Below are 13,710 nucleotides of genomic sequence, written 5' to 3' on the forward strand. Positions count from 1 at the left end.
TGTTATTCAGTGGGTAGGAATACTCAGCAAAATACTGAGTTTGGAATGGGTACTAGTCCCTGTAATAGGGGTAACTTTTGTGAATACATAAATCCAACAGGACAGTTCTACCATCCAGATTTTGATAGGACATTCACATTTAATGTTGTAGCTATGTGTGACACAACAAATGTGGTCTATTTAGCCCACTGCATAAGCTATGGCTCATTCTATTTGGGCAAAACTGATCAGAGACTACGTGATAGGATAAGGGAACATATATATATATATATATATATATAATACCAGAACCACCACTAATGCCTTAGCTAAACATGTCATTCTGTCATTCACAAAGGTGACACACATAAATGTCACTTCTTAGTTATGGAAAAAAACTGAATTGGATGGGAGATACGGAGATGTTAAGAATAAGACAGAAGCAAATGAAACCCACTGGATTATTAAACTAATAGCTGAAAGTGGCAGTGTTTTGAATGACAAAGTCCTCATTAAACCAATACTGAAAGCTAGACCTCTGCGTAGATAACATAGTTTTAATAAGATGTTAAACAATGTGTGCATACTGGTGGCGTAGTAGAGTAACACGTTTTTTTTTTTTTACAAAAATTTTTATTTTTATTTTTTATAGGTTGTTTATATGTAATTTGCATATTGTATAGATACATAGACTAAATAGGTAATGTAGTTATAGCTACATTTTTTTATACTAGTTTTAGAAAATGCATTTAGTACTAGTTGCTTCTGCAGTAACAATGATGGTGTTTCTTTAAATGTGTAACAAGGAAGCAGAAAGGTAATGCATTTGAATGTTAAGCACTGTATTTAAGGGACAAAGGTTTCTGACTAATAGTATCATCTGATGAAGCAGTCTTTGTAACTGTGAAAGCACTTACATTTGGATTCCATTAAAGACATTTTACTTTTATAACTGCTGGCCATCATTTTATTTTGTTCCATTTTATGTTTTTCCTGTTGGTTGTCCTGTGGAACAGGCTATTTATCTGGTGTATTGTTGTGCTGTTGTGCTATGGATAAAATAGTGCTTTCAAATGTATAAGATACACCCTATACTGATCGATTACATTACAGCAATCACAAAACAGTGGCAAGCCACTTTGCATTTAAGCCATGAAAAAGGACAAATGATTATTCCAGCGATAAAAATTCAAAGGGGGATATTCCAGGGTAACTCTTAGTCACCACTGCTGTTTTGTCTTGCCCTTAACCCATTAAGCTGTTTATGTAACAGATTAGGTCATGGCTACAATTTGGCTCCCAGAAAACAACAAAATGTAAAGACTTCTCACCTTCTCTTTGTGGATGATTTAAAACTGAATAGTTTGTCGGATGAGGAACTGAAAGCTCAACTACAACTGGTCAAAACTTTATCACATGATATAAAAATGTCATTTGGTCTGGATAAATGTGAAAAAGCAACTTTTAAAGCAGGAAAGCTGCAGCACCAAGAAAATATTAGTCTGGGACAGGAATGTAATATAAAGGAACTTGAGCTGGAGGCAGTGTATAAATATTTGGGATCTGATGAAGGGTCAAGAATAAAACATGAACAAATGCAAATAAAACAATAAGGAATATTTTAGAAGACTAAAATTAATACAGAAAATAGCCCTGTCATCTAGAAACGAAGTTCAATTTATAAACCAATTTGTTCTTCCTGTCCCAACTTACTGTTTTGGAGTGATTGACTGGCCCCAAAAGGTATTGGATAAGTTGGACAAGAAAATAAGAAAAATGATTCATGCTTATCAAATGATTTGTAAAAATCAGTGCATACCAAGATTATATATTCCCCATTCTGAAGGAGGTATGGGCCTCCTCAAAACTGAATACATGTATAGATCTGCAATCATAGAACTCTGTACATATCTGCTGACCTCGCAAGATCGAAACACAGTGAAAGCTTTAAAACATGGAGAAAAAGTCTAAGATGACTTCCCTGCTTACGTTAGCAGAAGCATATCGGCGTCAAGCAGGAATGGAAATCAAAGCAGAAGTAGGTAAAAATCAGGCAGCAACTGAATGTGCCAAAAACAAAAGAAAGAATATAAGGTGAAGGATCAGATGAGAAGGCAAGAAATGTGAAAAATGCATAAATATAGATGCAACCTCTTGTTGATCAGGACTTTAAACCAAAAGATGGAAGGTTAATATTGGCAGCCCAGGATAGTGGACTACATAAACATTGGTTTACAAAATCCACTGAACATGTGGGAGAAACAGACAAACATAGGTTTTGTAAAGCAGAACTGGAAACAGTCACACATCTTGTTGTTGGGTGTAATGCACTAATGGCAGAAGGACTGTATTCTGAAATAACATAATAATGTGGCAAGACTGTTGCATTGGTGATTGTGCAAACACTATAAAATTGAAGTAGCTGATTAGCATTGGAAACATGAGCCACAAAGCATTATAGAAAATGATGAAATTTATATCACATGGGCTCACCCATTGCCAACAGTTCAAAAACAGATGTGAGAAAACCAAATATAGTAGTCCATGAAAAGAAGACAAAAGTAGCATTGATCATTGAAATTGCTACACCCAGCGATTACAGTGTCCTACATGGAGAGAAACACAAAGTCATAAAATACCAGGATTTGCAGGCAGAAACAAGGGGAATGTGGAAGAAGGATACCTAGACAGTTCTAATAGCAGTAGGAGCAAAGGGACTCATAAAAATAATTCATAATTGTATTTAGATATGTTACCGATACATGTAACTCCATAAGAATTGCAGAAGGAGTCAGTTCTGGGCACATTGCTGGTGCTGTGAAGAGCACGTCTGGCTAGCATCAAAGATTGAAACAATACTAATTTCATGAACTTTAATCATACTTTGACTTAGGAATGAGGGTCGATTCTCATCATGGTATTAGAAATCCAAAAGACCTGGAAAAATTAAACAGGAAGAAATCATAATGACCAGTTTCTAACTGGTAATCTCAGCTGGTCAGTTGTGATACATATTTTAGCTTGTTTTGGTAGGATTCTAGTGACAGAGGAGTTGCTGTTTATGCAAGAATGCTGTGCACTGTTTTGGGGAGTTTCTTTCCTTCTCTTTGTTGTGTGAATCTGGAGCTGACCTATTTAAGTGCAAAGGTGTGTGGGACCTGTTCCCCCAACACAGGAGTGCAGGGAGGCTTACCCCACCTTCATATTTATTTATTAGCAGTTGTTTAATGGAGTTAGTCCGAATGGGTCTAAAAAATCTCTTTTTCAGTAGAGGTGCATGGGGAAAGGCAAAAGTACAAAATACAGTTTTAATTAATGATTATTTTATTTATTTATTTATTTATTTTACATTTGTTGACCGGGATTGTCTGACTGAACTGAAGAGCCCTTTTTCAGCAGAGGCCCGGGGAGAAAAGCTCCAACATATCATACAATTTTCATTATAAATTAGCATTAAACAGCAATGTTACAGGATTATTACAAGACATTAAGTAGCAATACAATGTTATACAGTGTCAATAATCAGGAGTATAGCATAACTATTTCAAGATGTATAAAAAGAAATATGTCATTAAGATGAATATAGTTTTTGGGGTAAGTGGTTAAAAAACCCAGTTTTATCATGATGCAGTTGCATGAAGGCAAGACAGTTACAATAGAATGTTTCTCTGAGGCAATTTGCTTAATAGATTTTAGAAGACAGTAGAAAGAGTAGTCAAGGAAGATTAGAGAGAGCTAGTGAGAAGAGTGAGTTAAGGGCAGAAAGTAGATTAAGGTATGAGAAGTAGGGGATGTTAAGGAGGGAGAGTGCAGTGACATGACCAGTGACTTTTTAAGTGCTCTTTGGTGGCTGTCTTAAATTGTTTAGGATGTGTAAGGGTCCTGATTTCTAATGGGAGCCTATTCCAGGCAATAGTGGGGTGATAGCCGTACATGTTGCGTCCAGATTTAGACTTGGGTTTGTAGATTTGTAGTAGGTCTTGGTTAGAGCTTCAGAGAGGTCTGGAGGGAGAATAATGGGAGATGAGAGGGGATAGTGCTGGGCAGTAGGAAGGCTGGTATAGGATAGAATGGATGATCTGGAGCTGAGAGAGAAGAAGCTGGTGGGGTAATTCAAGCCAGTTTAGATGTTTTCGAGAGAGACAGTGATGAGATTTGTAGGTTTGTTGGGCAACAAATCTAGCTACCTTGTTGTAGGATAATTCGAGTTTGGTCATGAGTGCTGAGTTAAGATTTGTGAGAATTTGAAAATTGTACATTATACTGGGTAGACGGTAAGTAAGAGAGAGAGAGTAATCTTGGCTTCAGAGGTAAGGAATTTCTTGTTATGGTAAAGGAGCCCTAGTTTTGAATGTGTCTTTTTGATACAGTTATTAACATGCAAGTCGATGGTTATGCCTATGAGCTTAGTACTGGATTCTACCTGAATGGGAGTGTTATTAAGGGGCTGTATGGAGAAGGAGGGTTTAATATTTATGAACTTTTTAGGTATGAAAAGTAACAGCATTGTTTTTTTTTAGGGTTAAGGATGAGCTGGTTGTTGGAGAGCCATGTTTCAACTAAGTTAAAAGATGCCTGAGTAGCTGAGAAGAGCTTAGAGGGAGAGTTGGCTGTGGTGATGACTGTAGAGTCATCTGCGTATTGTACTAAAGATGACTGAGTACAGGAGGTATAGAGCTGTTTAGTAAAGATATTAAAAAGTAAAGGCCCTAGGATAGACCCTTGAGGTAGACCCATTTTGACAGGGAGAGGAGGGGAGAGTGCAGAGTGCCATGTCACTGATTGAGATCTATCAGTGAGGTAGCTGGAGTACCATGCAACATTATCAGGAGAGAAGTTGAGGTTATGCAGTTTGTGCAGCAGAAGAAAGTGTGAGACAGTGTCAAAAGCTTTTGAGAGGTCCAAGAATAGGCAAGAAATAAGTTTATGGTCATCCATGGCTATAGAGACTGTGTTGAGGAAGGATAATAGAGCTGTAGTGGTGCTATGTTTGGGTCTGAAGCCATGTTGAGTGGTGTAAGCAGATTTTCCTGTATTAGATACTGCATAACTTGTTTATGAATACATTTTTCTAGTACTTTAGAGAGAGAGGAGAGGATAGTGATAGGTCTAAAGTTGGAGCTATCAGAGGAGTTACCTCCTTTGTGTATAGGTAGAGTGTAGCATTGTTTCCAGATGGAAGGGACTTTAGATTCAGAGATAGAGTGATTAATTAGGATAGATACAGGGAGAGCAAGAGAGTGAGCTGCTAGTAGACAAAAGTGGAAGGAATATTGTCAGCTGATGCTGAGCATGGTTTTAATTTAGAGAGTAGAGTTTTGATGTAGCTAGTAGGTACAGGTTTGAGGGAGATGGTATTTGAGGAGATAGTATTAGGAGGAGGTTCAGAAAAGTCAGAGATGTTAGTAGTAGAGGAGTTTGGGTTAAGGTTCAGTAGCTTAGATATTGAATCGATAAAATAGGTATTGAAGATAGTGGCAGTTTCTTCAGATGTCTTGTCTGGGCATGGATTGGGGGAGCTAAGATTACCGAGATGTAATATTTGATTAATAGAGTTCCAGAATTTTTTAGGATTAGATTTTTGGGCTGTGGGGGGTTTGTTAAAGAAGTCCTGTTTATCTTTGTTTATGTGTTTTTTTTGTCAGATTTCTGAGTTCTTTATATTTTTGTAAGTCTGCAGAGAGCTTAGTTTGTGACCATTTTTTCCATAGTTTGTCTCTAGTTATCATAAGGGTACGAGTGGCTTTTGAAAGCCATGGAGATATGGTGGACTTAATTTGGACTTTGCGATGGGGAGCAAGTGAGTCTAAGATGCTAAGGAAGGTGGAGTTGAAAGCTAGGACTGCTTCTTCTAGTGGGAGTTGGGTAAGAAATTTCCAGTTTACTTTAGAGAGGAGGGCATTAAAGGTTTCTGGATGGAAGTTAGAGAGTTTACGACAAGTGATAAATTTAGGAGGTTTTGAGAAGTGGGGAGTGAACCTAAGCACTTTTATAGGGCAGTGATTGCTCAGGGTGTTTGGTAGAGTTTGAGGGTTATGATATTTGGAAGGATTAGATACAAGTACCCAGTCAATAAGAATACTAGATGTGTGAGAGTTGTTTGTATGGGTGGGTTGGGAGATTACAGTATGGTAAACAGAACACAAAATTACAATAGGAGTATGGTGATTCCATTTGGATCAGGAGCAAGGGGAATTAAAGATAAAGTTACAAAGAACTGGGTTATTTTCAAAGGAAATCCAGAAATCATAGAGGTAATAGGTTATGAACCATATTTTGTTTACAAAACTGGTAAGAATTGTAAATACCTTTCTGAACATGGTAAGATTGAAGTTTTCCCTTCTTTAAAGGGTACAAGTCGATGTGGAACATATAAGCAATGTTCATATATAATGTTAGGGCAAAGTTTAAACCTTCAAGGTATACCCTTTCCTATTAAGTTAAAGAATGGCAACTGTAACACTAAAGTATAGTTTATATAGTGGTATGTGACAGATGTGTTTTTTATTATGTAGGGAAGACTAAGAGGCAATTAAAGAAGAGAATTTATGAACATCTTTATGCTATTTTAAAGCAAATTCTAACAATTCACTGTTTAAACACACTTTGGTGTGCCAGGGCTTTACAAAGTTTAGTTTTGGTATTTTGGAAGTGGTCCCTTAAAATCCCAGAGGTGGATGGTGGGAACTGGAGTTAGAAATTAAAGAGTTACAGTGACAAATTAAGTGACATGCTACTAACTCTTCTAGGATTAATGAGAATCTTTCCATTCTCCCTATTTTAAAGAAGAGGTCATTAGATCTGTAAGTGATGCTAATATTATTAGGTTTGAGATGTATTTAAATATAATTTTTGTATTTGTCAATAGGTTACAACGTAGTTTTAATAAATCATTTTACAACAAAACATAGTTGGGTAACAAACGGTAGGCAATATTATTAGATCAAATGTGATTTTTAGTGTATTCATAAGTTAGTATAGTTGAAAATTTAGTGTGTATATTTTTATTATTTAAGTTCTTAGGAAAGGTGTCTTTAAGATAATAATTGTATAATTGTTTAATGGGTGTAATTTTATTATATAATGTTATATTTTGCAAGGTTTTACATGTTCTGAAGAAGTCTATTTGGTAAGAACGAAAGCGCTTGACATGTTAGTGTTTAATAAACTTTTGTTTGACGGCTTAAAGATTATTTATATTTTCGCTTTTTTTTTTCCCCCTTCTTGTTAGTGGCTTTTTGCAGGAAAGATAAGTGAAACAATAATGAGAAGGGGAAAAGAAAACATGTAGGTTCAGGACAGTGAGTGTTATAGGTGAGAGGAGGAGGCAAATGAAGGATAGAGAGTATATAAGGATGTCTTGTGAAAATGTGAGAGGTGAAAAGACCAGATTGGGATGAAGAAATAGAAAGCTGAATTCACATTTTTTTAATCTGTGTGGGAAGCATGTTGCTCAGTTGTTTTGTTCATCAGTAGTGACTGACAGGTATTTCACTACGTGATCATGCCTATATCATTCAAAAGTGAAGCCCTATTAGTTCTCTGGAGTATCGGGGATTTTGGTACCACAATAGTGCTGTTGCTGTACAGTGCACCACTGGGTAGTGACTTGTTAGTTTTGTTTTGGACTTCACTTTTCATTTACAGAATGACTGATGTATCAGAAAGGCAGCACTCACTGAAAGCTTTTGTATGGAAATAGTTTGGTTAGACCATGGAGAATGACTTTCAAATAGCCTCAATGAGGTTCTGAAAAATCTTGCTGCAGTTCAGTGTGCAAGGAGGGGGTTGCATATTGTCCAGGTTGTTCTCAGCAGGGCTGCAAAATGTTGACTACAAATCAGGACAATGTCAGAAGGATAAAATAACACATAGAGAAAATCCTGAACCTGCTGGATGTATCCTCCTCGACGCATGCATACTAAATAGTTGAAGTTTCAGCTTTCAGTGTGCAGTTGTTTATCTTCAGGATGTCGACATGCATGTTAGTCAACCAATTGAAGTTAAATCATTATTTTATATGTGTGCTTACTAAGTCACATGCCATTTTCCTACAGAATCTAGACTGAATATTCAAATAAAAATACTTAGAATTGTAAACAAATGCAAAAATGATTTATTGGTCTCTCCAGTGTTCTGTATCTTTATAAATTTCAGTGAGGTCTAACTTATGTAAGTACCAATATCTATTTTTTTTCCACAGGAACAGTCCAATGTCTCCTACATTTGTATCCAGTTGGCCAAATTGTTCCATGGGGGAAAGAGAGACAGGCATCCGCAGACTAGGTGAAAGCCTTACAGACCATTCTATCATACCCAGGAAGAACAGTTTGCCCATTAACTCCCCAATGGTGAGAGTTGGGAGGTAGAGAGTGGGTTGTGTCCTGTGAGTTAGCCTACCCTTCCACTAGTGCAGCATTCCTTCTTCCACAACGGCTGACTGATCTCTGCTGCAGGGAGTATGCTTTCATATGCTCACTTGGCTGCATGCATATAGACTATGGCAGTACATTTTCATATGCTCAAGCTTTATGATTGCAACACCTAGTATTCCTGCTAGATGTCACCTGAATGGCAAGACAGATCCACCCCCACACCCCTCAGAATGTCAGAGTCAGCAGTGTACACTCATTCCCATCCTTCTTAAACAGCTGCATGGGGCATCTGAGCTGACATTCAAAATTAGGTCAAAATGGTTGTAGTCAGGACATCACCTGTCTATGCCACAGGGAACTGGATGTACCAACATCTATTTACTATGTGCTGTGGGCATATCCTACATTCTCAAGCAAACAGGAAAGAGAAATTGTGAATGCCAGAACACTGCAGGTTGGATATACCTCATTCTGTAACCATAATAAGATGCCAAGAGCCTACTTTTCGACATCCATATTTCACAAACAATCAAAAAGGTCCATAAAAAAATGGGAACACTATATAGACACAGAAAATCCCTCACAAGACAAGCTTGGATTACCCTTGCCAAAACTGACCTACTGTCCACTCTAATCTATGCCGCTCCTATCCTTACCAAGTCAGAAAACTTGACCTTGCCAGACTAGAGTCACAAAATCATCAAATTTCCAAATAACTCCACCTTCAGAACCCACCACTGCCAGGCTCTAAGGGAACTACAATGGTTAGAACTTCCCCAACTACTAAATTACTACCAGCTAGTCATTGCCTACAATGTTGTAAGACATCCTGAAAAAAAAAAACAAGCACTAGGCCAACTCCTCACCCAGTATAATGCAAATCATCCTCTTGCTCATCCGACAAATCTCTACTCTGTATCTCAAAGGCTAACAATATCGCAGGAAAAGCTGTGTTCTCTCACACCATAGCTAGAACCTGGAATAACCTCCCTTCTGCTCTGATTTCTGCCTCAACTCTTACCCATTTTAAAAACTCACTTAAATCACACTTAATGGGAAAATGGCTATGCCCTTACATCACATAATTCCTTCTGTTCATTCACTCCATAAAACCCACTGCTTGTTTCAACCACTGTATAATTTTTTACAGCCTTATGAAACTAACTACTTATGGAAATTGTAGACTTATCACATGAATATCTATGGTTAACTATGTTTTATTCTCTGTATATATATATATATATATATATATATATATATATATATATATATATATCTTGTTTTTCCATATTGGCTTATACAGTATTTTTCCATACCATTTTTCATGTATTTCTTCCTATTGTTTCTATGTTGTTTTTTTTTCATATTTGCTTCTTCAAAATTGTTAATTATATTGTTTAATTTTGGTGCTTACTATGGAGCTTTTAGCCCCGGGCCTCCGCTGAAAATGGACCTATGTCCAGTCGGACTATCCCGGTAAACAAATGTAAAATAAATAAAAATAAATAAAATGATATCACCCAAACTGGGTTTATGTATTAGCAGATGATGAAGACTCTCTCACTGGCTCAAACGAAATACCACAACTTTGGCCATTTAACCTAACAAAAAAAAAATAATGACACTCCCTTGATCACCTGTTCTCAGTGCTCAGTACATTGTCTGTCCTTGTTGACTTTAGAATTGTATACTGCATATACCTCTTAACCACTGCTTTCATCCTATGCCAAGCTACCCTTTCTTTTATTTCCTTCCTCCCTTCCCACAATGCCTTCTCTCCCTCTTTTTACTTTCTCTTTTTAATCTTGTCCTTATGTGCAGATGTATACACTTGCTTGTTAATCTTGTATAGTATTAATCGTAACCATTATCCTCAACACTTTCTCCATATTGTATTCTGCATGTTAACAATAGTAGCCGTTGTCTTTAAAACAGTGTACATATTTTCTTCATTCAATTGCTGTGTCTCCACAACCTGGGCCGGGACTGAAACTGGTAATTTGTGATCAGTGCCCTAACCTGGAAAACATACATACATACATAAATGAATTAATAAAATAGGAATACATATTCCTTTGGGGAATTAATTCATAGATCGGCCTGCCAAGAAGTAGACAACATTGCTCATATAGTGAAAGTAATTTCATACAACAGAGCTAGAGTTCCTCTCTCCTATAGGGTAGACAAAGAAGCAATAAGAAATAATATGGGAAGCTACATAATATTGCACAATATGTTGCTCTTCAGGTGCCATATCAGTCTAATCTAACAATATATGGCTGTATGGCGCCATTTTTACCCTCCTTTTATGGTATAACCCCAGCAGATTTATCCGCTCTTAAGATGAATTTCTGGCTCAACAAGCTAAATCCTATAACTCATCATGCTTTCTACTCCAATTATAACTCCAAGATATGGAATACCATACCCTGCTCACTTAGGGAAATAGACAATAAGCTTAGCTTTAAGAGAAACCTCCATGCTCTTTTCCTAAATGCTAGATTGTGTCAATGCTTGTTTCAACTGGCTGACTAACTACTATCCTATCTACACTTTCTACTCACTTATGCCTCTCTCCTTCTTACCATCACTCATGACTTTTCTACTCTAATTATATCTTCCCCTCTTAATCTAACATTTAAGGTCCCTTCCTCCGTAAACGCCACTACACTATCAATCTTCCTAATGATCAAAGCTGTGCAACTCTGGAACCTAAACCATTGCTACAACTTTGGAACACTCAAATATTAAACTGTTTTTGACATTTACTGCCTCATTTGTATGGTAATATGCATAAATCATTGTAAGATCTTTATTATATAAGATGTATTTGTTTTTCTATGTTTGTATGTAATGCTGCAATACTGTACCTGTCAAATCTTTTGCCTAATTATCATGTAGGTCAGCTACGATGTACTCATAAATGTTTTGCATTTATACAGCTTTTCTTCCTGGAGCTCTTCTGAAATCAGGTCTTGCATGGCCCAGTTGGACAATCCCTGTAAAAACAATGCAATAAATAAAAAATAATGAGGTGTTGTGAAAAATAGTGGAATATCAGTCAGCAGTCTGATTCAATGTGCACTTAGAAAAACATGCTTAAATTAATTCCCATGAAAACTAACAATCTTTCATGAACTCAGTTACAAAGGCATTCTAAAGTCCAACAATGTTTTCAATGTTATTATAGGACATTTACACACAGGGATGTCAAGATTTGTTTTTATTGTGGAGTGCTTTATATTACTTTTAAGTCAGCCCAAGGAATGCTACAGAGAATGACAACATAATTCAAGTAGTGATCCCACTGATGCTATTTCTGTACATACCTGTTTGTCATTTTGTGAAACATCACATTATTCCCCTCTTGCAGCTGTAGCATCATCTGTAACATCAAGAAAGCTAGGAGAGTTAGCAAAACCACTGACTTTTCTAACCTTAAGAAACCAAGTAATTAGGCAGGTCACTGACTTTAGCTACGAGCGGAAACATTTAAATATAGATACAGACTGCAGTTGTCTTTTTATGGTTGTGCTATTTGACATAGACTACCGTCTTCACATACAAACTATAAAACTAGGCTTATAAACTGGAACTTCAGTTCTGACTCTCAATGTATGTTACTATTTCAATCTTACCAAACAACTCTAACTTAAAAATGTTGCTTAAAACGTGGTCACTAACAAAAATGCTCTTGGAAAAGACATATTGTGTATTTTGCCAAAGACTGTCAAAGCAGGAAATCAAAAGTACTCTCTTGTAAGTCTTTGGAGTGATACAACCAAAATATATTTTCTCATTGCAATGTTCTTTGTTCCCCATAAAATTGTACCAGTCAGGCAGACATTTCGACTACCAAATAAATTTGCCAAGCATGGCAGCATCCATTCATGCCATTTCTGAGTAAAAGAAATTAGACAATAATAATAATTTAGGCTGATGCAGAGACATAGTACTACAGAAAATATCAAGCTATGATGAGCAAAAGGCATCTTGTTCCATTTTGTCCTTCAAATCAGAAATAATTCCAGATATGTTTAGAGGTATTCTAAAATTTGATAAAAATGAATAAACCAGCATAATTTATTTCCTTTTGTTTCAGACCTTCAACCTATATTTTAATAACTCCATTTCATGAATAATTTAGAATTCCTTCCCAGGTTGATGTCACTAAGCAGCTATAGTATATTTTTGCCACATATAAAACTGTTACTTGACCAGTCTTTAGTGGATGGCCCCCGTGGAAGTTGGTTAGTTACACAGGATACTAAGCTGAAGCATAATTAAAATCATAAGTAATTACTAAAATGATTCATGTGTCTGTCATAGCATTGCCATTTTGTTACATGCCATCTTCTGTTTTATTAATGAGTTCTGTAAGAAAAACTTAAGCAAGCAATAATGCCTGACAGGGTGTGTGTTAATGTGTAATTAACACCCACCCAGGGGTGTTATGAGGCCCAACACTGCAGGTGAAGGGCCTCTACACCTCTAGAAGGGTATTAGTTACACATTAACACGCACCTTGGAGGGCATTATTACACTTACAGAATGGGCTTTCTGTAAAATTGTTGTGTTTTACTTGTTTATTTATTTTTTTAAGTATTATATTATTTTTTATATATTTTTAATGTAAAATAGTTCCTCCGTCTAATGTTTCTGACTTGTTCTGGTATATGTTAATGGTGTTGGTGGAAGCATTTTACATCAAACATATTAAAAAATACTATGCTTAAAAAGATAATAAGCAAGTAAAACACAGTTTTACATAGATCCCATTCTCTCTCCCATACACACATGCACAGTCTCTTCTGCTTTTACACACATACATGCACACACACACACACACACACACACACACACACACACACACACACACACACACACACACAGTCTCTCTCTCTCTCTCTCTCTCTCTCTCTCTTTTTTGTTTTACATTTTACTCTTGCTAAACAGCAGAACCAAAGATAGAGCAAGACCTCCCACATGACAAATATATTTAGTACCTGACTAATCTATGAATACTTTAATAAGCAGATAATCTATTTCATCTGCTCTGATTGCTACTAAATGATATATGATATCATCGGGAATGTGGCAACATATGTTTGATTCTTTTAATTAGTGACTATGCTGTCATTTAATGTCTAATATAGCCTGATTTTTAGAACTGCCTTTATTTTCTATTGCTAAATCTGTTCTCTGTTTTGCAATTGCCTTGGCTTTGCAATTTGACTCTAAAAGGTTCAAGAGTCAATTTTCTTTTTATATAAGTCCTAAATCAAATACAGCATTTGGGTTCTCATTACAACCTTCATTATCATCTATAAAACCAATATGATATTTAGAAGCTGTA

Source organism: Protopterus annectens, chromosome 2.part1 (assembly GCF_019279795.1).
Source record: "Protopterus annectens isolate FY-2018-M chromosome 2.part1, PAN1.0, whole genome shotgun sequence".
Lineage (NCBI taxonomy): Eukaryota > Metazoa > Chordata > Ceratodontiformes > Protopteridae > Protopterus > Protopterus annectens.